Source organism: Lepus europaeus, chromosome 4, assembly GCF_033115175.1.
Source record: "Lepus europaeus isolate LE1 chromosome 4, mLepTim1.pri, whole genome shotgun sequence".
Classification (NCBI taxonomy): Eukaryota; Metazoa; Chordata; class Mammalia; order Lagomorpha; family Leporidae; genus Lepus; species Lepus europaeus.
The window spans coordinates 1,134,209-1,157,378 of record NC_084830.1 but is presented as its reverse complement, the minus strand read 5'-3'; positions in this window follow the sequence as shown (position 1 = coordinate 1,157,378).

Below are 23,170 nucleotides of genomic sequence, written 5' to 3'. Positions count from 1 at the left end.
CGGTGCCCCACGGGCAGCTGAGGCCCGCCTCAGGGCCAGGGCTGGGCGTCCAGTGCAGTTGAGCGGTGAAGAGGGCCTGGGCTAGGTCCCCGGGGCAAGGCGGGCAGCCTGGCCAGGCAGTCGGGGCCGGCCCAGTGCCCGGGCAGGGAGAGCAAGCAGCGGCTCTGGCCTTGGTTTCCCGGGTGAGGCACACATGGCAGCCTCCTGCCTGCTCCAGGCCGCCTGCCTCCAGGCGTGAGGGGACAGGAGGGATCTGGGCCTCACGGGCAGGCCCTGGAGCTGCCATCCAGGAGGTGACACCAGGCCCAAAGGCTGCGACCGTCCCTGCCAGTCTGGGGTTGGAGCGTCCCCCCGGCAGGCCCTGGGTGGACAGGAGCACCCCAAGGCACCACCCAGACCCCAGCCCCCAGTGGGCGGGGACAAAGCCAGGCGGGGAGGGCATGGGTGCCCGGTGGAGCCCAGGCTTCTGTGGGGAGGTGCTCAGTGTGGCCCGAGCATCCCTACCGGGGGCTCAGGTGTCGTAACCGGAGATCCTGGGGCTCAGGGGGGAGAGGCCCACGGAGTTGCTCCCCTCCCTCGCCCGGTCTGAACACAGCCTGCACAGCCTGTCCGTCATGCAATGGCGCAAGGGCTCGCAGCACAGGCAAGGCACACACGCCCATCATTGCTGACGTCAGCACTACCCCCCTCCCTCCCCAGCGCCGTCCCCACCACCCACTGCTACCAAGGTCCCTGGCTGCAGAGCGGGAGGGAGGGGCCTGGGTGGTGCTGGCCGTCCAGGGACCCCGGCAGATGCCGAGGGCACATTGTCTAGGAAGCCGCTGGACACAGGCTCTGGGGCTGGCACTGGAGTGAAACCCGGGTCACCAAGCCCTGGTGAGGGCGGTGGGCCTAGGAGCCCTGGGCGGGGGGGATTGTGCAGGGTGGGGGCCCCCACGGCAGCAGGGGCAGGAGCGGGGGAGGGTGGGACCAGGGTTGGGGGGGGAAGCGAGGCCGGGAGCAGCCGCTGAGTCTGGGCTGCGGCTGCAGGACCTGGGGCAGAGAGGCCCGGGCAGCTCCCCTCCCAGGCTGGTTCCACTCGGGCGGGGTCACCAGGGCTGCCCAGAGCCAGCCTTCGCCACTGGGCCGCGGGCCTGCACTGATTGGCAGCTGCTGGGCCCCTCCCCCGCCCGAGGGCGAGCCAGGCCTGCACTAAGGCAGAGTGACTTATCGAGCTGTCGGGGAGCGCTTTAAGACAGAATTATAGGGGGGAGGAAAAGATTTTTACCAAATTAATGAAAAATCAATCTGGCCTCACAAATCCATTAGCCTTGGTACCGCGCGGCTGCCGGCGGAGACGCACAGTCCGACAGCGGCCGTTAACCGTCACCCACTGCGGCCCCTGCCCGCGGCCCGGGCCGTCCCCCGCCCCCACCCGCCCACAGCCCGGCCCGGTCCAGGAGTGCAGACCGCGGTGGCCAGCAGCGTGGACGGGAGGCGAGGTGTGTGCCGGCCGCTGTGGTGTCACTGGCGGTGGTACAAGGCCCGGCCGGGGGTGCTGGCTAGGGTAGTCACACAGTGGTGATGACCATGGGGTGAGTGAGTGGCCAGGGGCTGCGGGGCCAGGCCTGTGCCCTGCCCAGCCGCTCCCCACAGTGCTGCCCCCTGGGGTGCTCACTCACCCACTCGGGGTCAGGGGCTCTGAGTCTCCATGGGGGGCTGGGGCCTGACCCCCAGGAGGGTGGCTGCAGCTGTGGGGGTGGGGTGATGCTGTGGGAGGAGCTGCGGCAGAGGCTGGGGGGACCCCCAGGCCGGGCCCCCCTCCCCTGGGGGTAGCCACAGCCAAGGAGGAAAAGGCGGCCGGGCTGGGAGGAGGGGCTCTCAGGGAGCCACAGCCCAGGTGGGGTCCCGTTGCCAAGGTGATAAGCACAAGGGGGCTGGGGGCTCCGCTCCCAGGGCTCAGCTCCTAACCAGAGGCCGGGCGGCCGGGGGCTGCAGGACAAGGCCGCCGGCCCACCCTGCCTCGCTAGGCCACCCCGCTCCGGAGCCAGGCGGGCAGGTGGAGGCCGCGGTCTGACGGATCAAAGCCCAATTCATTAGCAGGGAGCGCGGCCGGCGAGGTCCACGGGGGCCCAGCCGCAGGCCCCTCCCGCATCGATCGGAGGGCCGGCGGGCAGCCCACAGCAGCCAGCGCCCAGTGAGGGGGCGGGGGCCCCGGCCAGCCAGCCTCCACTCAGCCCTGCCCGCTGACCCCAGCAGCGACAGAGACCCCTGGGTCCCAGGTGCCCGGCGGGGTGGGATGGGAAAGACTGCTCTGAACCCGCGCTCTCCCCGTGGCCCCGCAGCACAGGCTGCCCCCAGGCCCCGCAAGCCAGCGTCCATCTAATCAATGGGACGGATCTGCTGACCCAGGGCCTGGCCCCGGTCGATAGCAGCTCGGCGGTGCTGTGCTGTCCTCAGTCCCCAGCGGGAGCCCGGTAGGGGCCCCTGCCCTGAGACAGGCCTGACGGGCAGCAGTGGCACCTGGCCTCGGCACTCTGCCCGTCTCCCCAGCGGGCCCCTCAGCCCCATTCCCCAGGGGACACCAAGGGCCCCCCAGGGCGGCAGGAGAGAGGGGAGGGGTGTGGCTGGGACCCAGGCAGGCTGGGCTGTGCTGGAGCCACCGGGGCTGTCCCCCTGCGCGCTCCACACGTCGGCACCCGGATGCCAAACTGTCGGTCATGAAACACCCTCCTGCAGCGGCTCTGGCCCCCGTGTCCATCAGGGAGGCGCCCACGGTTCCTCGCCTCCACGCGCCTCCTCTCTGCCAGGGTGAGGGTCGTGGCCCAGGCAGCGAGCAGTGGGTCAGTGGCTGGGCTGGGCCAGAGGAGCCCCCACCCCAGCGCCAGAGGCCCCCCTGGCCCCCAGGAGCCTGAGGGGAGGCCCTGGGGGGAGCGGCGCCCCCAGCAGACCCCGCGCTGGACCCCACCGCTGGTCACCAGCGAGGGCACGGCTTGGCTGGCAGGGCCCGGGGATGAACCTCCGGAAGTGGGACCTGGAGGCTGAGACCAGCACCGTGCACCCCAGGTCCGCAGGCCGTTGTGGGGGCGGGGGCTGGAGGGGCCCCTGGACCCTGGTTGGCCTCCCACATCCAGGAGCCGTGGTGGGACACACACCCCTCCTGGGGCCCAGCTCTGCTGCCCGCACCCTCCCCCCTCCTTGCCCCCCCCAGTGGTGGGACGGGCCTGGCAGGGAGGCCCCGCCCCACACAATGGCTGGGAACTGTCTCAGGCCGGCCGGCCTGCATGGAGATCCCTTAGCTCAGGGCACGGCCGTGATTCTGACCAGCGACAGCACCTTGTACACCTGGGGGAGCCTCCTGGCCACGCTCTCCATTCTGCACCCAGGGGGAGCCTGAGGGAGGGGGCTGAGACCCTGGGCCAGCCTGGGACTGCCCCCAGGGCTCCACACCTGTGACCCAGAGGGCAACGACCCCCCCCCCCCGCAGGGAGTTGAGAGGCTCCAACCAAGTGACCAGTGGGGGCGTGGCCTCCCTCAGGGGCCTGCGTCCGCCCCAGCCCCTGTCCCATGGGTCCCGTGGCCTGTCCTAGGGCCTGCTGTCCCCAGAGCAGGACCCTCAGCCTTTTCCCTCCACACGTCCTGGGTTCCTGAAGACCCCTCCCCACCTGCAGAGTCACTGCCCCACCACGGGTGCAGGCTCGTGGGCAGCCCTGGCGCGGGGTCAGCACAGCCCCACCCGCCTCTGCCTCCCCACACTCACCCCTCCTCCCCAGCCCCTGGCTCTGCCGCCCAGGCCCTTCACCGCTGGCGGTTTCCCCCAGGCCCAGCATCCCCTGGCGTGGCAGGAGGATGAGGACAGCAGGGAGCCCGCCTCGGGCCATGCCCTCCCGCCTCAGGCCACGCCCCCGCCTCCTCCCTTGGCCTCAGGGATGGGGTGGGGGCTCAGCGGGTCCCGTGGGCCCCCAGGCTCCTGAGCTGTGCTGAGTCAGAGCCGCCCGCCCTGGGAGCCCTGCTGGGGGCAGGCAGGGATCCCCAGCACCTGCTCCCCGGGGGGACACAGGGCCGGCCACCCCCCAGCGCAGAGAGGCCAAGGCCGGCCCCCAGGACCTGTCAGTCACAGGCCCTCCAACAAGGTCTGGGCCACGCCCCCTTGTGCTCCGCCTAGAGGAAGGCAGGGCGCTGCAGCACCCCAAGCTGGGCCCAGCACCTCCACCTCCACTGCTGGCCAAGCCCTGTGGGGGCTCCGCCTGAGCCGTCAGCTCTCCCACCTCTGAGTGGGCCCTGGGACCCAGTGTGCTCCCCCTACCCAGCTCTGGAGGGCACTGGGGAGACCACTCAGGCTGCAGGGTGCCCGGCAGGACTGGCTGCATGGTGGGAGCTCGGGGCAGCTCTGGTCTCCCTTGGGTCGGTCACTGCAGGCCTGGCTGCTACCCCCAGGTGCTGCTGGGGGCTGCTGGGAGTCCTCTGGGCCCTTGGGAAGTGTAGGGCCCCCCACCTCTTCCCAGAGGCCCCCCATGGGCGGAGTCATTTATTGATGTAGCTGATTTATTTATAGGGCTCTCAGTGGAGGTGCTGGCCTGGCTGGGGCCCCACACTCAGGCCCCACTCACAGGGAGGCAGCGCCCTCACCCCCTCCCCCAGGGGGAGCAGGGGCTGCAGAGGTGTGGTCAGCCTCGGGTGCAAGGCCGCAGACCACAAACCCAGCTGCACCTGCCATGTGCACCTACACGGGACATGCGGTCAGGGGGAAGAGGTTGAGGGCTGTGTGCACCCCAGCCGTCCCTGTGCCCCCAACAGGGTCTCAGGTGACACAGAAGACTCAGGTGCTCCTGGATTTCAGATCAGCATCGACTCCTTGTTAGGTGTCAGTAGATCCTGCCTGTGTGGTGTGAGCACAGGAGGGTGTGTGTGGTGTGAGCACAGGAGGGTGTGTGTGGTGTGAGCACAGGAGGGTGTGTATGGTGTAAGAACAGGAGGGTGTGTGCAGTGTGAACACACAGGAGGGTATGGTGTGAACACAGGAGGGCATATGTGGTGTAAACACACAGGAGGGTGTGTGTGGTGTGAGCACAGGTGGGTGTGTGTGGTGTGAACACAGGAGGGTGTGTGTGGTGTGAGAACAGGTGGGTGTGTGTGGTGTGAGAACAGGTGGGTGTGTGTGGTGTGAGAACAGGAGGGTGTGTGTGGTATGAACACAGGAGGGCGTGTGTGGTGTGAACACAGGAGTGTGTGTGTGGTGTGAACACAGGAGGGCATGTATGGTGTGAACACAGGAGGGTGTGTGGTGTGAACACAGGAGGGCATGTATGGTGTGAACACAGGAGGGTGTGTGGTGTGAACACAGGAGGGCATGTATGGTGTGAACACAGGAGGGTGTGTGGTGTGAACACAGGAGGGCATGTATGGTGTGAACACAGGAGGGTGTGTGGTGTGAACACAGGAGGGCATGTATGGTGTGAACACAGGAGGGTGTGTGGTGTGAACACAGGAGGGCATGTATGGTGTGGACACAGGAGGGTGTGTGTGGTGTGAACACAGGAGGGTGTGGTGTGAGCACACAGGACCACGTGCTGTGCACGTGCAGCTCTGCCTTCCCACCCGGAATCCAGGTGTGCAGGGCCTCTCGGGTTCCTGTCCTGAGGCTCCTCCCTCCTGGGTGGACAGCAAGGTCCCTGCAGACAGGAAAGGCCTCCCTGGCAGAGCCCATGGCCCTGTCCACTCCCTGCTCCCCGCTTGCCCCTGGCCGCCAGGGTTAGTTTCGGAAGGCCGGCGTTCACACTGACTGTTCATTTATCGACCCTGCTCACCGGGTCAATGGCCAAATTTATCGTCTCACAAGGCAGGCGGCATCGAGCTGAGGTGCCTGCACCCTCCCCCGCCAATGTGCGGTCTGCTGACCTTGGCCAGGGAAGGCAGCGGGCGGGGGTGCCCACTCCATGCATCCCTGCTGTGGCCACACCCATCCACACACTTCCGGCCTGGCCCTGGCCGGCTGGTTGGAGGCTGGAGAGGACAGAGGCCCAGGACCTGCTGCGTCCAGCCCAGCCGGCCAGCCAAGGCGGGAGGCAGTCCCCAGCTGCCCCAGGCATCCGTGGTGACCCTCATGGCTCAGTGAGGCCCCAGGCCCAGCATGTTCACCAGCTGGCCCCAGGGAGCCGGCTGCCCCCCCACCCGATCTGTGCCGGCCTGGGCACAGACTAACCAGGGAGTTGTGATGCCTGGCTGGCCCCCCAGCCCTGCCCAGGGAGAGAGGGGAGCAGGAGGGGCCGGGGTCCTGAGCCCTGGGCACACCCAGGGCCAGGTGGGTCCTTCTCCCTGCTTGTGGGCCCACAGGACCCGACTCCCCACCGCCGGGAGCCCAGATGCAGCCAGGAGCCGCCCGGGGATGCACAGGCCATGGGGAGGGGGCTGCTGCCTGTGCTCCCGGGGTCCGCAGCCTCTGGCTCTCCTGCGCCTCCCCTCAGCACTTGGCTCGCCCATCCGTCACTGGACAGTAGCGCTGACTAAGCACCTGCTGTATGCCAGGCCCCGAGGAGCAGCCACGAACCAGCGGCAGCTCTCCAGGCCTTGGGAGCTGCCCAGAGCTGGAGCTGTGGGGGAACGGGCTGCATGGGGTATCGGGACCACATGGGGAGGAGGGGCCCAGGATGGTGCAAAGGCCCTGAGGCAGGAGCGGGTGGGGAGGCAAGCAGAGCCAGAGGGGGTGACGCTGTCGTGTCACCAGGCTCTGTGGGACCCGCAGGTCTGGGAGATAGGCTGGGAGCAGGTGCACGCCGGGCCACGAGGAGGCTGTCCCAGGGTGAGGGGGGTGTTGGTGTCCGTGGAAGAGGGGTCAGGGACAAGCAGCCGCCGGGAGCCTCCCCTCTGCTCTCCAGGCTGTGCTGCACCCTGAGGCCACCAGAGGGCGCCACAGAGCCAGGGCAGGGGAGGCGGCCTGGGAGGCAGGGGCAGGTCTGTGCTGATTTGTCCGACCCGCGGCAGTCGGTGGGCCCTGGTCAGCCACACCGATGAAGACGCCACACTTGAGCTGGATGGTCAGCGAGCCAGCAGGGAGGAGCCATCCGTCAGCTCGTTGGGGGCAGGGCGAGGGCAGGGAGGGACGGAGGAGCGGGGCACGTCCAGCCCTGCCTGGCCCCGCGGCCTCACCCACTCCTGAGGCTCCTCGCTGCCTCTGTCTCCCCACCGTCTTGGGGCAGGTGGCAGGTCAGTGGGGGTGGGGTCTGCGGCTAAGGCCTCCCTCCCCAGGGCAGCTGTGGATTCGCAGGGAGACGCCCCCCACTGCCCTGGGCCCGCCTCTCTGCACCCCAGCCTGCACCGCGCTGCCTGTCCACAGGGCCCGAGTGGGGTCCCCTCTCGATGCCACACGTGCAGGGCTCCGAGAGCCGTGCCCCGAGCTCGGGCTGAGCACGCTGCCCGCACGGGGTTCTCCTGGACCCCCCCCCCCCCCCAGGAACCACGGCCACAGGGGAAAATTCACTTTCCAAAGTCTCGTCCGCGTCTTCGTGGCTGGACACTGAGACTCCCCGCTGAGCGCCAGCCCAGCGCCGGCCGCTCCACCTCCGACCCAGGCCAGCGCCGGCCGCTCCACCTCCGACCCAGCCCCCTGCTGTCGGCTGGGAAGCAGCAGGGGTCGGCCCACGTGCGTGGGGCCCTGCACCCACACAGGAGACCCGGGTGGGCTTCCAGGCTCCCGCTTCGGCCTGGCCCTGCCCTGGCCGTGCAGGTGCGGGCTTCGCGTGGGTGAGATTCGGGAGTGCGGCCAGGAGCCGGGTGTTGCAGGAAAGTGGACCTCGTGGCTTTGGGCCCGTCCTCCGGCCACGGCACAGGCCCCTGCGGCTGTCCAGCGAGCTGGGGTGGCCTGCGTTCCGTCTCCCGCCGGCTCCCCGTCCTGCCTACAGGGACTCAGTCACTGTCCCCGGCCCTGCCTTCCTCGCTCCCGCTCCCTGCGGCAGGGCCCTGCTCGCCTCCACGTGTCCTTGGCCTGCTGGCCTGGCCTGGCCTTCCTCCCACCTCCTCCCTCCCCTGCCCCCGCCCCTCCCCCCGCAGTCTCCGTCCCTGCCCTGGGGCTCCAGTCCCCCCTGGAGGGTGGCAGGAAGCCCCTCCCAAATCCCCCCAGCCCCAGGGGCCTGTGGGAGCCCAGCTGAGAGGGCAGAGGCTGGAGGGGCAGTGCTGCCTGGCTGTGTGAGACGCCGCCTCCCCCAGGAAGCCCACCCTCTGCCCCCTCTGCCAGCCCTGGTGACCCAGCCTCCCTGGCCAAGCACCCTGAGGAAGCACACCGCTCCCGGCGGGGGTTCTGGTTGTCACCAAGTGTGCACTGGCCACGGGGTGGACTCTACTGTCCCCAGTGTGGAGCACAGGCCCGACCCCGGCCCAGGGTTGCGTCCCCAGGGAGTAGGGGAGTGGGGAGCCTTGAGCTGGCCGGGGGGGGGGGGGGGGGGGGCTGTGGCAGCTTCCTGTGGGGGTGGGGCCGGGCCCAGCGGGGAGAGCTGTCACCCAGGTCTGGCCAGCGGATGCGGCTGGGGCTGGATACCCACCTCCGGAGAGTGGCCGCAGGCACAGGGCGGGAGCACAGAAATGCCTGGGCCCCAGCGGGGAGGCGGGGCGTGGCCTCCGGCTGACCTCACAGGCCTTGGGGTCAGAGCCAGGGAGGGGGGTGGGGGGCAGGAGGGGGCCTCTCCTGAGCCCTGTGCGGGCAGGCAGCCGTGGGCCGGGGACCCCAGAAGCCAGGCGGGGCCTCCCCACAGGAGCCCCGAGGCTGCGGCACAGGCAGCCCAGTGGGGTACGGTGGGGTACACGGGGTGCTGTGGGCGACATGGGGTGCTGTGGGGTACAGTGGGGTACACAGGGTGCTGTGGGGTACATGGGAGAGCTGTGGAGGGCATGGGGTGCTGTGGGCTATGTGGGGTACAGTGGGGTACATGGGGTGCTATGGGGTACGTGGGGGAGCTGTGTGGACATGGGGTGCTGTGGGCTACAGGGGTTATGTGGGGGAGCTGTGGGGTACACAGGGTGCTGTGGGCCACATGGGGTACGTGGGGTACACAGGGTGCTGTGGGCTATGTGGGGTACGTGGAGGAGCTGTGGGGGGAATGGGGTGCTCTGGGACTTCTGCTCTGACCTCGTGGGCCCCTTCTTCTGTCCAGCCCATGAAATCCAGCCCTCACCCCCCAGTGCACCCCACCCCGTGCCTGGAGGATGGACACCTGCCTGGGCCACAGCGGCAGCTCTAGCAGGTGGGGCAGGTGCAGGGGCCATGGGGCACACGGGGTGGGGGACATGGGGTGGGGCACACAGAGTGGGGGCCAAGGGGGACATGGGGTGCGGGACAAGGGGGGGGGAGCCTGTGGGGGACACAGGGTGGGTGCCCGTGGGGGCACAGGGTGGGGCCTATGGGGCACACGGGGTGGGGGACATGGGGTGGGGCACACGGGGTGGGGAGCCTGTGGGGAACACTGGGTGGGGGGCCCGTGGGGGCACAGGGTGGGGCCTATGGGGGACACGGGGTGGGGGCCCATGGGGGATACGGGCTGGGGAACATGGGGACATGGAGTGGGGGCCATGGGGGACACAGGGGCCCTGCACACCACAGGAGCAGACCCCGCACAGGCACAGGCCCTGCGAGGAGACAGCTGTGCCCATTGCGTGGCCCTGCCTCACCTCTCCTGCCCTCGCCGGGACAGCCTGGGGCGCCGGTGGTGGCCGCTTGGTGTCACCTCTCTGCCTCTGTGCGGCACCGCGGCTGCTCCGGTCGTGCAGAGCCCAGGCCCCAGCGCTCCCTCAGTGGGGGTCTTGCGGGCCTGGGGCAGCACCAGCTGAGCCCCCCGCTGCTGCCATCTGTCAAGCCACAGGCATAGGACTGGCTGGTGCACCCAGCCCTCCCCGGCCCGGCCCCATGTCCCTAGACCCTGGTCCTGGTGACACCTGTGGGCCCCGGGAATGGGGAGAGGGAAGGTCCATGGTGAGAAGCAGCAGGTGCAGGGGTCCGGGCCCCACGGGCAGCCCACCCATCCCCCGCCCTGGGCCCCAGAGCTGCGTCCACCCCCACGGGCAGCCCACCTATCCCCCACCCTGGGGCCCCAGAGCTGCGGCCACCCCCATGCCACCCCCTGGCTCCCACACTGAGCCCCATCAAGATGCTCAGGCTCAGCCGGCACCGCCGCTCACTAGGCTAATCCTCTGCCTGCGGCGCCGGCACACCGGGTTCTAGTCCCGGTCGGGACACCGGATTCTGTCCCGGTTACCCCTCTTCCAGGCCAGCTCTCTGCTGTGGCCCGGGAGTGCAGTGGAGGATGGCCCAAGTGCTTGGGCCCTGCACCCCATGGGAGACCAGGAGAAGCACCTGGCTCCTGTCTTCGGATCAACGTGGTGCGCCGGCCGCAGCGGCCACTGGGGGGTGAACCAACGGAAAAGGAAGACCTTTCTCTCTGTCTCTCTCACTGTCCACTCTGCCTGTCCAAGAAAAAAAAATGCTCGGCTCTCCTGGGCCTCTGGAGCCCCTGGGCTGCCCCTCTGCAGGCCCCCTCCTAGCCCTGCAGGGCCACACTGGGCAGAGCACAGTCACCTGCCCCGCCCAAGCCTCCGGGAACAGTGTCTCATCACCATCCACTTCACAGATGGAGGGGGTGTGGCCCTCAAGGCGGAGGCCTCCTGGGACTGTCCCCACCCCTGCCCCCAGCCTCTTGTCCCACAGCTCAAGGCAGAGGCGCTGCCTGAGGCTCCCAGGGGTGGGGGCTGGGCCATGGAGGACCCTGGAGGGCAGAGCCAGCCTGGGCGGGGGAGGGTGCCCAGAGCCAAGGTTGCCCTTCACCCTCCTCCAGTCTCAATAAAGGCACTAATTAGCGTCCGCAACTCGCAGTTAATTAGCTGCACGTGCTTAATTGTGACGGCGTGGGGGGGCAGCGCACCGGCCCCCACCCCAGGAGCTGGGGTTTATGGACCAGAAACGCGGCTCTGCCTCCTGCAGCCGTGGGTGTGTAGGGGCGGGAGGGAGCCAGGGCGCACATGGGGTCCCCACATCCTCAGCCCAGCCCCCCAGCTCCTCCCCTGTCCCCAGCCCCCCACCCTCCCACCCCCCTAGCCCCCCGGCCCCCAGCCCCCCAGCCCCCCAGCTCCTCAGACCCCCCAGCCCCCCAGCTCCCCAGCCCCCCAGCTCCCCCACCCTCCCAGCCCCCCAGCTCCCCAGCCCCCAGCTCCCCCAGCCCCCCAGCCCCCCAGCTCCCCAGCCCCCCAGCCCCCAGCTCCCCAGCCCTCAGCTCCCCCAGCCCCCAGCTCCCCAGCCCCCAGCTCCCCAGCCCCCCAGTCCCCCAGCTCCCCCAGCCCCCCAGTCCCCCAGCTCCCCCAGCCCCCCAGGCCCCAGCCCCCCAGCCCCCCAGCTCCCAGCCCCCAGCCCCCAGACCCCAGACCCCCCAGCCCCCCAGACCCCCAGTCCTCCAGCCCCCCAGTCTCCCAGCCCCCCAGCCCCCCAGCCCCCCAGCTCCCCCAGCTCCAAGCCCCCCAGACCCCCAGACCCCCAGCTCCCCCAGCCCCCCAGACCCCCAGACCCCCAGCCCCTCAGCTTCCCAGCTCCCCAGCACCCCAGCCCCCCAGCTCCCCAGTCCCCAGACCCCCAGTCCCCCAGCCCCCAGCCCCCCAGCTCCCCAGCCCTCCAGCCCCCCAGCTCCCCAGCCCCCGAGCTCCCCAGCCCCCTAGCCCCCCAGCCCCCCAGTTCCCTAGCTCCCCAGCCCCCCAGCCCCCAGCCCCCCAGCTCCCCAGCCCCCAGCTCCCCAGCTCCCCAGCCCCCCAGCCCCCCAGCCCCCCTCTCCACACCCCTGGCCACCTGAAGGCACCACAGCCTGCAGGGCTCGTGGCCAGGAGCCGCCCAGGTGGAGGCCACCTCCTTGCCCGGTCCTGGCGCCTGGGCTGGCGGTGACGCCGGGAGCGCTGCTGCCCAGACTCTGTGTTGCTCCCTCCCAAGCACCAACCTGGGTGCCTGGACCACGCCGGCCCAGACACCGTGACACCACTGGGCTTGCTGCTGTGGGCAGGGAGTCTGCTGTCACTCGGCGTCCTCCCAGCTGGCTCACAAAGCTGGTGAGCTGCGGCCCACAGCGGGTGAGCGGTGGTGGTGGTGGTGGTGATGATAGTGATGATGGTGGTGGTGGTGATGATAGTGATGATGGTGGTGGTGGTGGTGATGGTGGTGGTGGTGATGGTGGTGGTGATGGTGATGGTGGTGGTGATGGTGGTGATGGTGATGGTGATGGTGGCAGTGGTGATAGTGGTGGTGATGATGGTGGTGATGGTGATGGTGGTGATGGTGGTGGTGATGGTGGTGGTGATGGTGGTGGTGGTGATGGTGGTGGTGATGGTGGTGGTGATGGTGATGGTGATGGTGGCAGTGGTGATGGTGGCGGTGGTGATGGTGGTGGTGGTGGTGATGGTGAAGGTGGTGGTGGTGGTGGTGATGGTGGTGGTGGTGGTGATGGTGGTGGTGGTGGTGATGGTGATGGTGGCAGTGGTGATGGTGGCAGTGGTGATGGTGGTGGTGGTGATGGTGGTGGTGGTGGTGGTGGTGGTGATGGTGGTGGTGGTGGTGATGGTGGTGGTGGTGATGGTGAAGGTGGTGGTGGTGGTGGTGATGGTGGTGGTGATGGTCATGGCAGTGATGGTGGTGGTGATGGTGGTGCTGATGGTGGCAATGGTGATGGTGGTGGAGATGGTGGTGGTGATGGCGGTGGTGATGGTGGTGGTAATGGTGGTGATGGTGGTGATGGTGATGGTGGTGGTGATGGTGGTGGTGATGGTGGTGATGGTGATGGTGATGGTGGCAGTGGTGATGGTGGTGGTGGTGATGGTGGTGGTGGTGATGGTGAAGGTGGTGGTGGTGGTGGTGATGGTGGTGATGGTGGTGGTGGTGGTGATGGTGGTGGTGATGGTGATGGTGGTGGTGATGGTCATGGCAGTGATGGTGGTGGTGATGGTGGTGCTGATGGTGGCAATGGTGATGGTGGTGGAGATGGTGGTGGTGATGGCAGTGGTGATGGTGGTGATGGTGGTGATGGTGGTGGTGGTGGTGGTGGTGGTGGTGATGGAGGCAAAGAGCTCTGGGGATGACATGGGTGACCGAGCCCGACCTCACCCTCTGGCTGGGGATCTTTAGAGTGTGACCGCCTGACCTCTGCCCTTTACCTGGGCTGGCGCATCCCAGGCACACAAAAGGGCTCCATCACTCCCGGGGACAGGCCCCCAGAAGAGGCAGGTGGGGGCAGGTGGCTCTGAGGAAGCCAGGGCACAGGTCCCTGCAGGCGCCACCGTGGCCGAGCGGCAGCCGGGCTGTGCCTTCCCCAAACGCCCTATACCCAGCCACCTGTGGCACCACGCTGCATGCCAGGTGCCCCTCAGGGAAGTCCCTGCCTGGAGTGGCAAGGGACAGGGCCCTCTGGGGAATCTTGGTGGTCCCGCCAGACCCAGGGGATCCGGGAGCAGCCCAGGAGGAAGCAAGGGAAAGGCCCCTGGGGCTTGGGGAGCTGGTGCTTGGATGATGGGCCTCCGGGGCCCGCGTTCCCCATGCTGCAATGCCACACTCGACCCCAGCCCCACGGGGCCACGGGAGGGTGAGGGCAGAGGGCAGAGGGCCGCATGCCTCCCCGCACTGGTGGGCACACAGAGTCAGATACAATTACTCACTCCGTGCATCATAATTACGGCAAATAGCCCATTAAAGAGAGATCATCATCAATATGATATTAGCAGACAGCGGGGTAAATGAGGAAAGAAAAGTGCTTACTCTCCCGCCGTCCCCTTAATGGGGACAAGGCTGCTGGCTCCGGCACCCCGGCTCACGACCCAGGGGGCTGGGGAAGCAGGGATTGGCTCACAACCCAGGGGGCTGGGGAAGCAGGGGTCTCAGCCTGTCCTCACCCCACGGCCTCTGGCTCCAGAGCACCCTGGACAAGGCCCCCCGCGTACAGCACTGGAGTGCGGGTCCAGTGAGCCTGACCCCTCCTGGCCTCTGGTTGTCTGGGGAAACAGCCTGGGCCAGGCTCCCAGGCAGGTGGCTGGAGGCTCTACATGATGACAGCGAAAAGTGGCCGTCCCAAACCGGGGCCCTGGCCCACAGATCCTCCGGCAGTGCCACAGCAGCCAGGAGGTGCCAAGCAGGATGGCAGAGGAGGGAGCGCCCCATGGATGGGGCACATGGAACACCCGCGACCCCTGTCAGATGCCTGTCCAGGTCCTGGCTTGTCCACATCCAGTCCAGCTGCCTGCTAAGGCACACACTGGGAAGCAGCAGTGCCGGCCCAGACACCTGGGCCCCTGCTACCCACATGGGAGACCTGGATTGAGCGCAGGGCTCCTGGCTTCAGCCTGGCCCAGCCCTGGCTATTACAGGCATTTGAGGGTCTCCCTCCCCCTCCCACTCCCTCCCTCTATCTTTCTGTTTCTCCACTTTCCAAATAAAAGTAAAATAATTAATTAAAATGTTTTTTAAAAAATGATTTCTGCAATAATTCAGGCATTTGAGAGGAGTTTGTTGTGACCCACACGTAGAAAACTAAAAAAAAAAAAAAAAAAAAAAAAAAAAAAAAAAAGGCAGCAAACTGAGAGGCAATTATCAACCCCAGGAAAACCAAAGAGCTGCTCAGGAAAGGCGCTGAACCACGGCTGAACCACGGCTGAACCACAGCTGAACCTTGGCTGAACCACAGCGTGTCACGGCAGCTACGACGCTGGCGCGGTGCACCACAGCGTGTCGCGGCAGCTACGACGCTGGCGCGGTGCACCACAGAGCGAAGTTCTTACCCATCTAAACTTCAGTGTCCCAAATGGACAAATGGAGAACAGCAGCACAGCAGTGGTTGGGCAGTTTGGGGGTGAACCCGGGGATGAGCAGCTGGAGTAGGATCTGGGCCTGGGCAGGATGTCGCCCATTATACTTTTGTCTCTGATGCTGTTGCATTTTTGAAATACTGACGTGCTAATGTCACTTTGAGCAATAAAATTGGAAATGGGTGGCACCGGGATGAATGACCACAGCCTATTAACTGAGCAGTTTTCTGGAAGGCCACAGAAAGACCTGAAACCAGTCTGCCCTGGCTATGGGGCTCAGGAAGCCCCGGACCCAGGACTCCCTGGGTCAGCAGGGACGGTCAGGCTCAGAGGCCACCCCACGGTGTGCCAGGCCCTTCCTGGCTCTTGGGGGCAGATGGTGGAGCAAACTTCGTGGCTGCAGTATGTGTAGGGCAGGGGGCTTCTTGGAGAAGGCAGCACTGGCCCCAACACCCAAGAGGAGAGAAAGCCCTAGAGGGGGAGGGGAGGGAGGGTCTCAGGACCAGCTGGGCTGCCCAGCCTTACTGGGGGGCCTGGGAGCAGAGATGGGGGTGGGGTTGTCACAGAGGGGACAAGGGGACAAGGGCAAGAGGCAGCAGGGCCGGGCACAGCTCATGGTGGAGGCAGGCTCTGTAAGAACATGGGGAGGAGCCAGGCTCTGTAAGGACATGGGGGGAGCCAGGCTCTATGAAGGCATGGGAGGGCAAGGCTCTGTGAGGACATGGGGGGGGGGAGCCAGGCTCTGTGAGGACATGGAGGGAACCAGGCTCTGTAAGTCCATGGGGGGGATTCAGGCTCTGTGCGGACATGAGGGGGAGCCAGGCTCTGTGTGGACATGGTGGGAGCCAGGCTCTGTAAGAACATGGGAAGGAGCCAGGCTCTGTGAGGACATAGGGGGGAGCCAGGCTCTGTGTGGACATGGGGCGGGGGAGCCAGGCTCTGTGAGGACATGGAGGGAGCCAGGCTCTGTAAGTCCATGGGGGGGATTCAGGCTCTGTGAGGACATGGTGGGAAGCCAGGCTCTATGAGGGCATGGGAGGGTAAGGCTCTGTGAGGACATGGAGGGGAGCCAGGCTCTGCGTGGACATGGGGGGGAGCCAGACTCTGTTAGGACATGGGGGGGGGGAAGCCAGGCTCTGTGTGGACATGGTGGGGGCCAGGCTCTGTGTGGACATGGGGTAGCCAGGCTCTGTGAGGACATGGAGGGAACCAGGCTCTTTGTAAGTCCATGGGGGGGATTCAGGCTCTATGTGGACATGGGGGGAGGCAGGCTCTGTGAGGACATGGGGGGAGCCAGGCTCTGTGAGGACATGGAGGGGAGCCAGGCTCTGTGTGGACATGGAGGGAACCAGGCTCTGTGTGGACATGGGGGGGGGGGAGCCAGGCTCTGTGAGGACATGGGGGGATTCAGGCTCTGTGAGGACATGGGGGATTCAGGCTCTGTGTGGACATGGGAGGCCGGGGAGGAGCCTGTCACCCATTAGCTCCCTGGGGTCTTGTGGGTGGAGACAGCAGGCATCATCTCCTCCTTGCCTGGATTTGCCTGTCCTCTGCCTGCTGTCCAGGATCTGCTGGTCAGCTCCTGGAGGCAGTGTGGGCTCACCCACGTGTTCCCATGGGCGGGAGTGTGGGCTCACCCGCACGTTCCCGTGGGCGGGAGTGTGGGCTCACCCACGCGTTCCTGTGGCGGGAGTGTGGGCTCATCCACGCGTTCCTGTGGACGGGAGTGTGGGCTCACCCACGTGTTCCAGTGGGCGGGAGTGTGGGCCCCCCCCCGCACTTTCCCGTGGGCGGGAGTGTGGGCTCACCCATGTGTTCCTGTGGGCGGGAGTGTGGGCTCACCCATGTGTTCCTGTGGACAGGAGTATGGGCTCACCCACGTGTTCCCGTGGGCAGGAGTGTGGGCTCACTCTCGCGTTCCTGTGGGTGGGAGTGTGGGCTCCCCCGCGCTTTCCCGTGGGCAGGAGTGTGGGCTCACCCTCACGTTCCTGTGGGCAGGAGTGTGGGCTCACCCACGTGTTCCAGTGGGCAGGAGTGTGGGCTCACCCACGTGTTCCTGTGGCGGGAGTGTGGGCTCACCCACGTGTTCCTGTGGGCAGGAGTGTGGGCTCACCCACGTGTTCCTGTGGCAGGAGTATGGGCTCACCCACGTGTTCCTGTGGGCAGGAGTGTGGGCTCACCCTCGTGTTCCCGTGGACGGGAGTGTGGGCTCACCCACGTGTTCCAGTGGGCGGGAGTGTGGGCCCCCCCCGCACTTTCCCGTGGGCGGGAGTGTGGGCTCACCCATGTGTTCCTGTGGGCGGGAGTGTGGGCTCACCCATGTGTTCCTGTGGACAGGAGTATGGGCTCACCCACGTGTTCCCGTGGGCAGGAGTGTGGGCTCACTCTCACGTTCCTGTGGGTGGGAGTGTGGGCTCCCCCGCGCTTTCCCGTGGGCAGGAGTGTGGGCTCACCCACGCGTTCCCGTGGGTGGGAGTGTGGGCTCACCCTTGTGTTTTGTGGGCAGATTGTGGGCTCACCCACGCGTTCCTGTGGGCGGGAGTGTGGGCTCACCCTCACGTTCCTGTGGGCAGGAGTGTGGGCTCACCCACGTGTTCCAGTGGGCAGGAGTGTGGGCTCACCCACGTGTTCCTGTGGTGGGAGTGTGGGCTCACCCACGTGTTCCTGTGGGCAGGAGTGTGGGCTCACCCTCGTGTTCCCGTGGGCGGGAGTGTGGGCTCACCCTCGAGTTCCCGTGGGCGGGAGTGTGGGCTCACCCACGCGTTCCAGTGGGCAGGAGTGTGGGCTCACTCTCGCGTTCCTGTGGGCGGGAGTGTGGGCTCCCCCGCGCTTTCCCGTGGGCAGGAGTGTGGGCTCACCCACGTGTTCCAGTGGGCGGGAGTGTGGGCTCACCCACGTGTTCCTGTGGCGGGAGTATGGGCTCACCCTCGTGTTCCCATGGGCGGGAGTGTGGGCTCACCCTCGAGTTCCCGTGGGCGGGAGTGTGGGCTCACCCATGTGTTCCCGTGGGCGGGAGTGTGGGCTCACCCACGCGTTCCCGTGGGCAGGAGTGTGGACTCACCCTTGCGTTCCCGTGGGTGGGAGTGTGGGCTCACCCACGCGTTCCTGTGGGCGGGATTGTGGGCTCACCCACGCGTTCCTGTGGGCGGGAGTGTGGGCTCACCCACGCGTTCCCGTGGGCGGGAGTGTGGGCTCACCCTCGAGTTCCCGTGTGCGGGAGTGTGGGCTCACCCATGTGTTCCCGTGGGCGGGAGTGTGGGCTCACCCACGCGTTCCAGTGGGCAGGAGTGTGGGCTCACCCTTGCGTTCCCGTGGGTGGGAGTGTGGGCTCACCCTCGCGTTCCCGTGGGTGGGAGTGTGGGCTCACCCTCGCGTTCCCGTGGGTGGGAGTGTGGGCTCACCCTTGTGTTTTGTGGGCAGATTGTGGGCTCACCCACGCGTTCCTGTGGGCGGGAGTGTGGGCTCACCCACGCGTTCCCGTGGGCGGGAGTGTGGGCTCACCCTCGCATTCCCGTGGGTGGGAGTGTGGGTTCACCCTTGTGTTTTGTGGGCGGGAGTGTGGGCTCACCCACGCGTTCTTGTGGGCGGGAGTGTGGGCTCACCCACGTGTTCCCGTGGGCGGGAGTGTGGGCTCACCCACGCATTCCCGTGGGCGGGAGTGTGGGCTCACCCTTGTGTTTTGTGGGCGGGAGTGTGGGCTCACCCATGCGTTCCCGTGGGTGGGAGTGTGGGCTGACCCTTGTGTTTTGTGGGCGGGAGTGTGGGCTCACCCACGCGTTCTTGTGGGCGGGAGTGTGGGCTCACCCACGTGTTCCCGTGGGCGGGAGTGTGGGCTCACCCACGCATTCCCGTGGGCGGGAGTGTGGGCTCACCCTTGTGTTTTGTGGGCGGGAGTGTGGGCTCCCCCGCGCTTTCCCGTGGGCAGGAGTGTGGGCTCACCCTCGCGTTCCCGTGGGCGGGAGTGTGGGCTCACCCTCACGTTCCTGTGGACTGGAGTGTGGGCTCACCCACGCGTTCCCGTGGGCGGGAGTGTGGGCTCACCCACGCGTTCCCGTGGGCGGGAGTGTGGGCTGACCCTTGTGTTTTGTGGGCGGGAGTGTGGGCTCACCCATGCGTTCCCGTGGGTGGGAGTGTGGGCTCACCCTTGAGTTCCTGTGGGCGGGAGTGTGGGTTCAGCCACGCGTTCCCGTGGGCGGGAGTGTGGGCTCACCCACGCGTTCCTGTGGGTGGGAGTGTGGGCTCACCCTTGTGTTTTGTGGGCGGGAGTGTGGGCTCACCCTCGCGTTCCCGTGGGCGGGAGTGTGGGCTCACCCTTGTGTTTTGTGGGCGGGAGTGTGGGCTCACCCTCGCGTTCCCGTGGGCGGGAGTGTGGGCTCACCCTCGAGTTCCCGTGTGTGGGAGTGTGGGCTCACCCACGCGTTCCCGTGGGCGGGAGTGTGGGCTCACCCTCGCGTTCCCGTTGGCGGGAGTGTGGGCTCACCCTCACGTTCCCGTGGGTGGGAGTGAGGGCTCACCCTCGCGTTCCCGTGGGCGGGAGTGTGGGCTCACCCTCGCGTTCCCGTGGGCGGGAGTGTGGGCTCACCCTCGCGTTCCCGTGGGCGGGAGTGTGAGCTCACCCTCGCGTTCCCGTGGGCGGGAGTGTGGGCTCACCCTCGCGTTCCCGTGGGTGGGAGTGAGGGCTCACCCTTGGTTCCTCCTCCCCCAGGACCAGCTCAGAGGCTGAAATCCGCATTTCCTCCCCTCCCCTGAGCGGGCTGAGATCCTGCAGCTGGGCTCTGGCCATCGCTGGAGCTGGGGAGGTCACAGGACAGTCTCCCAGACTCTTCTCAAGGACAGCAAGGCACCCTGCTGGCTCCCCTTTCTCCTCCCTCCTGGAATGCTGATGTGGTGGCTGGAGTGGAAGCAGCCCCCTGGACCACAGGCTGGCCCCTGACACAAAGGCCAACACAGAAAACACATTCCTCCCAGAGTGCTTTGTGCCGTCCCTGCCTCCGGACTTCAGGAGGAGGAAACAACCTGCTTGTCCCAGTCCTTGTGGACCCGTCACCTGGGCTACGCCACTCACTCTCCGTCCTCAGGAAAGTGGGGCCCGGAGGGAGGTGAGGGCAGGTGGGTGTGGTCTCCTGCCCGACTCCCTCCCTCTGGGACTGGCTCAACCAGGCCCTGGAATGTTCTGGGAGGGTAACGCATCTTCAATGGCACTGGATGTTGGGGGCAGATCTGACAGCTGCCGGTGCTGGCCAGAGGTCCGGTGTCTGGGGATGTGCGGGGTGGGGTGGGGGGGCTCACCACCACTCTTGCATGGCTCAGCGTCGCCCCCAGCCCGGATCCAGGGCCCCAGCGCTCCTGAGCGCAGCCTAATCCGGCTCTCCGGCTCTCCGGGCAGCGCCAAGGCTGTCCAGGTCTGGATGCACGCGCTGGGCTTTGCCCGTGGGGCAGGGCGCCACGGCCCGCAGCGGACAGGCCCTGCGGGAGCTGGGGGCTGGCACGGGGACCCTGGAGTTCCAGAAGCGTGGCGCGCGCTCCCGGAGAGACGCGGCCGCCGCCTCCCGTGGGCTTCCCAGGCTGCCCAAGGGCCGCGCAGGACCCTGAGCGCTGGGCGCCGACCGAGTCCCGCCTGCCCCTCCCCGCCGAGGCCCCTCTGCTCCAGCGTGGGGTGGGGGAGCCCGCTCCCGGGGTCCCCGAGTTCCCCCGCGCACCGCTCAGCCCCAGCCTGGGCACAGAGCCCCGCGGGAAGGCGCGGCGGGGTCGGTCATCTTGGGGCCAACCCCGCGGGATTTGCTGAAACGCGTTCTCCCACAACAGGCGACTCCCACGAGCTTGGGGCGAACGGAGATGCTCTCCGTGAGCCCCGGCAGGGAATACACGCACCTTTCCGGGGGGCTGGGAGCCCGCGGGCTGCACGCGGGGCCTCCCCGCACCGCGGCCGGGGCTGCGGGAGCGGGTGCGGGGCGCCACCCCCGCCGCGGGCACGCCGCGTCCCCCGCCGGGCCCGCGCCCCCAGGGCGGCGGCCGAGGGTCGGAAAACGGCTTCCCCGAGGGCGCGAGCGCTCCGCACGCGGGGCCCCGCAGCCGGGAGGAGGCGCGGGCACAGGAGCCCCGGCCGGCCCGAGGGCAGCGGCCTCACCCTGGGGTTTCTGTCCCGCCACCCTGGGGTCCCGGCCCCGCTGGGGGCGGGGGGCGCGCTCGGGAGACGGTGCAGGGGAGGAACTGGGAGGCACGCGGCGTGGGGAGCGGCGGCCAGGCTTGGGCGAAGGCAGCCGGGCTGCGGCTGGCGCTGGAGCCGCGCTCTCCCGCGGGGAGTCGCGGCGCAGGTCTCCCCTGGCCGCCTGCGTCTTCTCTGGCGGCCGCGCCCCCGGCGCTGCGTCCTGGGCTCTGAGTGCGAATCGGCCCCCAAGACGTCCTCGTCCTCCTTCCCCTCCGGCGCGAACGCCCCCTCCCCCGGGCTGCCCTCGGCCTCCTCCCCCAGCCACGTGACAGCTCCAGCCCCCGCCCATTAGGGGAGCCTGGAGCCCACCCTGCCACCCGTGCTGGTGCAGGGGCCCCCGAGTGTGCGGGGAGTCCAGGCCCCCCTTAATTCCCGCCTCCCCACCCTCTCCCTCTTCCTGCTGACCCGGGCCTCTCCGGCCCACACCCTCCCGAGGGGGCTCCCAGGCTCGGGGAGGAGCTGCCCGCCCCCGCCGCCGGGACTGTGGCGACCCCGACTGTGCTTCTGTGGCCCCTTCCCCACCCTCACCCACTGTCCCTGCCGCCCCCAGGGTCCCCCCGGCCCTGCCTGCTGGGGGCTGTCACTGCCTCCACCCCCGGTGCCTGCTTAGCCTGGGGCAGGTGCTTCATCGGTGGCCTCCAGGGCAGGACTGAGCTCCCCTCCCCCACTAGGGCGGCCCTGCCCAGGTCCAGGGTCAGGGGCGCTGGGGAGGTGGGGCCCCTGGGGGCTGGAGCTGGGAGCGCAGGGCACCCCGTGGGCCTCCCTGGCCCGGCCCCACTCGGCGGCCTTTGGAACTGCTGAGCTGGCAGCCAGGGCCAGGGCTGCCACGAGGCTGGGAGGGGAGGGCGGGGGCAGGGCAGGGGAGCACTGTGGACCCCACGCGCCAGGGCCCAGCCTCCATGGCAGGTGCCGCTTTCTCAGACCACGCAGCTGCCAGGGGCCCAGGCTCGCTGGGCTCAAGGCAGAGGCCAGCCTCGTCCCTTGCCTGGCTCCCAGTCCCCAGGGCTGGGCCAGAGTGCCCTAGACTGGGCAGGGTGAGGGCCAGGAGCCCGGGAACCCTCGCCCCGGTACCCAGCTGTGTGGCATCCCCCGCAGGGCCCGGAACTGTGCTGCCCTAAGAGCAGGCGTGAGTCTGAAAGTATTTTTGCGCCACAAGGAGCTTCTTTTAATTCCATTTCTCCGTGAACTGTCAGAAGCCCTCGGCGTGTGCGTGGGTGCCCTGTGCATGTCCAGGCCGTGTGCGCTGTGTGCATGTGCGCACGGCCCTGCTCCCCACCTTGCGCGGGCACCGGGCGTGAGGACGCGCCGCCTTCCCTGGCTCCAGCCTCAGAACCAGTTATAAATAGGAGGCCGGGGACAAGGCCGTGCCATGGGGTGTAGGGCCGTCCCAGGACGGAGCAGGCACAGGGGCCCCAGCAGGGGCACCTGGACCCAGGTCTCCAGGGTTCACTTGCAGGGGAGCGGCAGGCGGCTTCGTGGTCCAGCCAGGGCGCTGGGGAGCAGTCAGTCGTCAGCTCCGGCTGCCCCAGCACAGACCCTGCGGGGCAGCTGAGGCCAGGGCGTGGCGCACACAGTGGAGCCGGTGCTGCACAGAGCCCAGGTCCACAACCTGTCCCCTTGGTCCCCAAGACCTTGCGGCCGCTGCACAGCGCCACAGGCGTCCCCCTCCCTCCCAGGACTCCCCCGGGAGGCGCTGGGGGCCGTGGGTGGCGGGAGTGGGGGCAGGGCCCACCCCGAAGCCCAGGAAGGCTCCTTTGCAAGAATGCCTGGGCTGGCCGTGAGCACCAATGCGAGGGGACACCCAGGCCAGGTGCCCTCACGTCCTCTCGGGCCATGCAGGGTCATCCCTCTCCGACCAGCGATCCTACACGGACACACATGCGATACGGACAGGCGTGCACAGCGCACACACCCCCTTGGGCTCTGTAGCCCTCCTGAGGGCCCCGGCTCTCACAGTGCCTCCTCCGTGGCCAGCCCTGTCCCCAGCCAGGCTGGGCATGGCAAACACAGTCCGGAGCCCTCCAGAGAGCCGGGCGGCCCTTCCCGCAGGAGGCCTGTGCAGGACAAGCCCCCAGTTCCTGCCCTGAGTGCAGGCTCTGGGAGGGGCCGGGGGGAGGCGGCTTCCCAGGCGCCGGCCTGCTGTGCGCCCCCCAGGGAGGCAGGGAAGAGACAGAA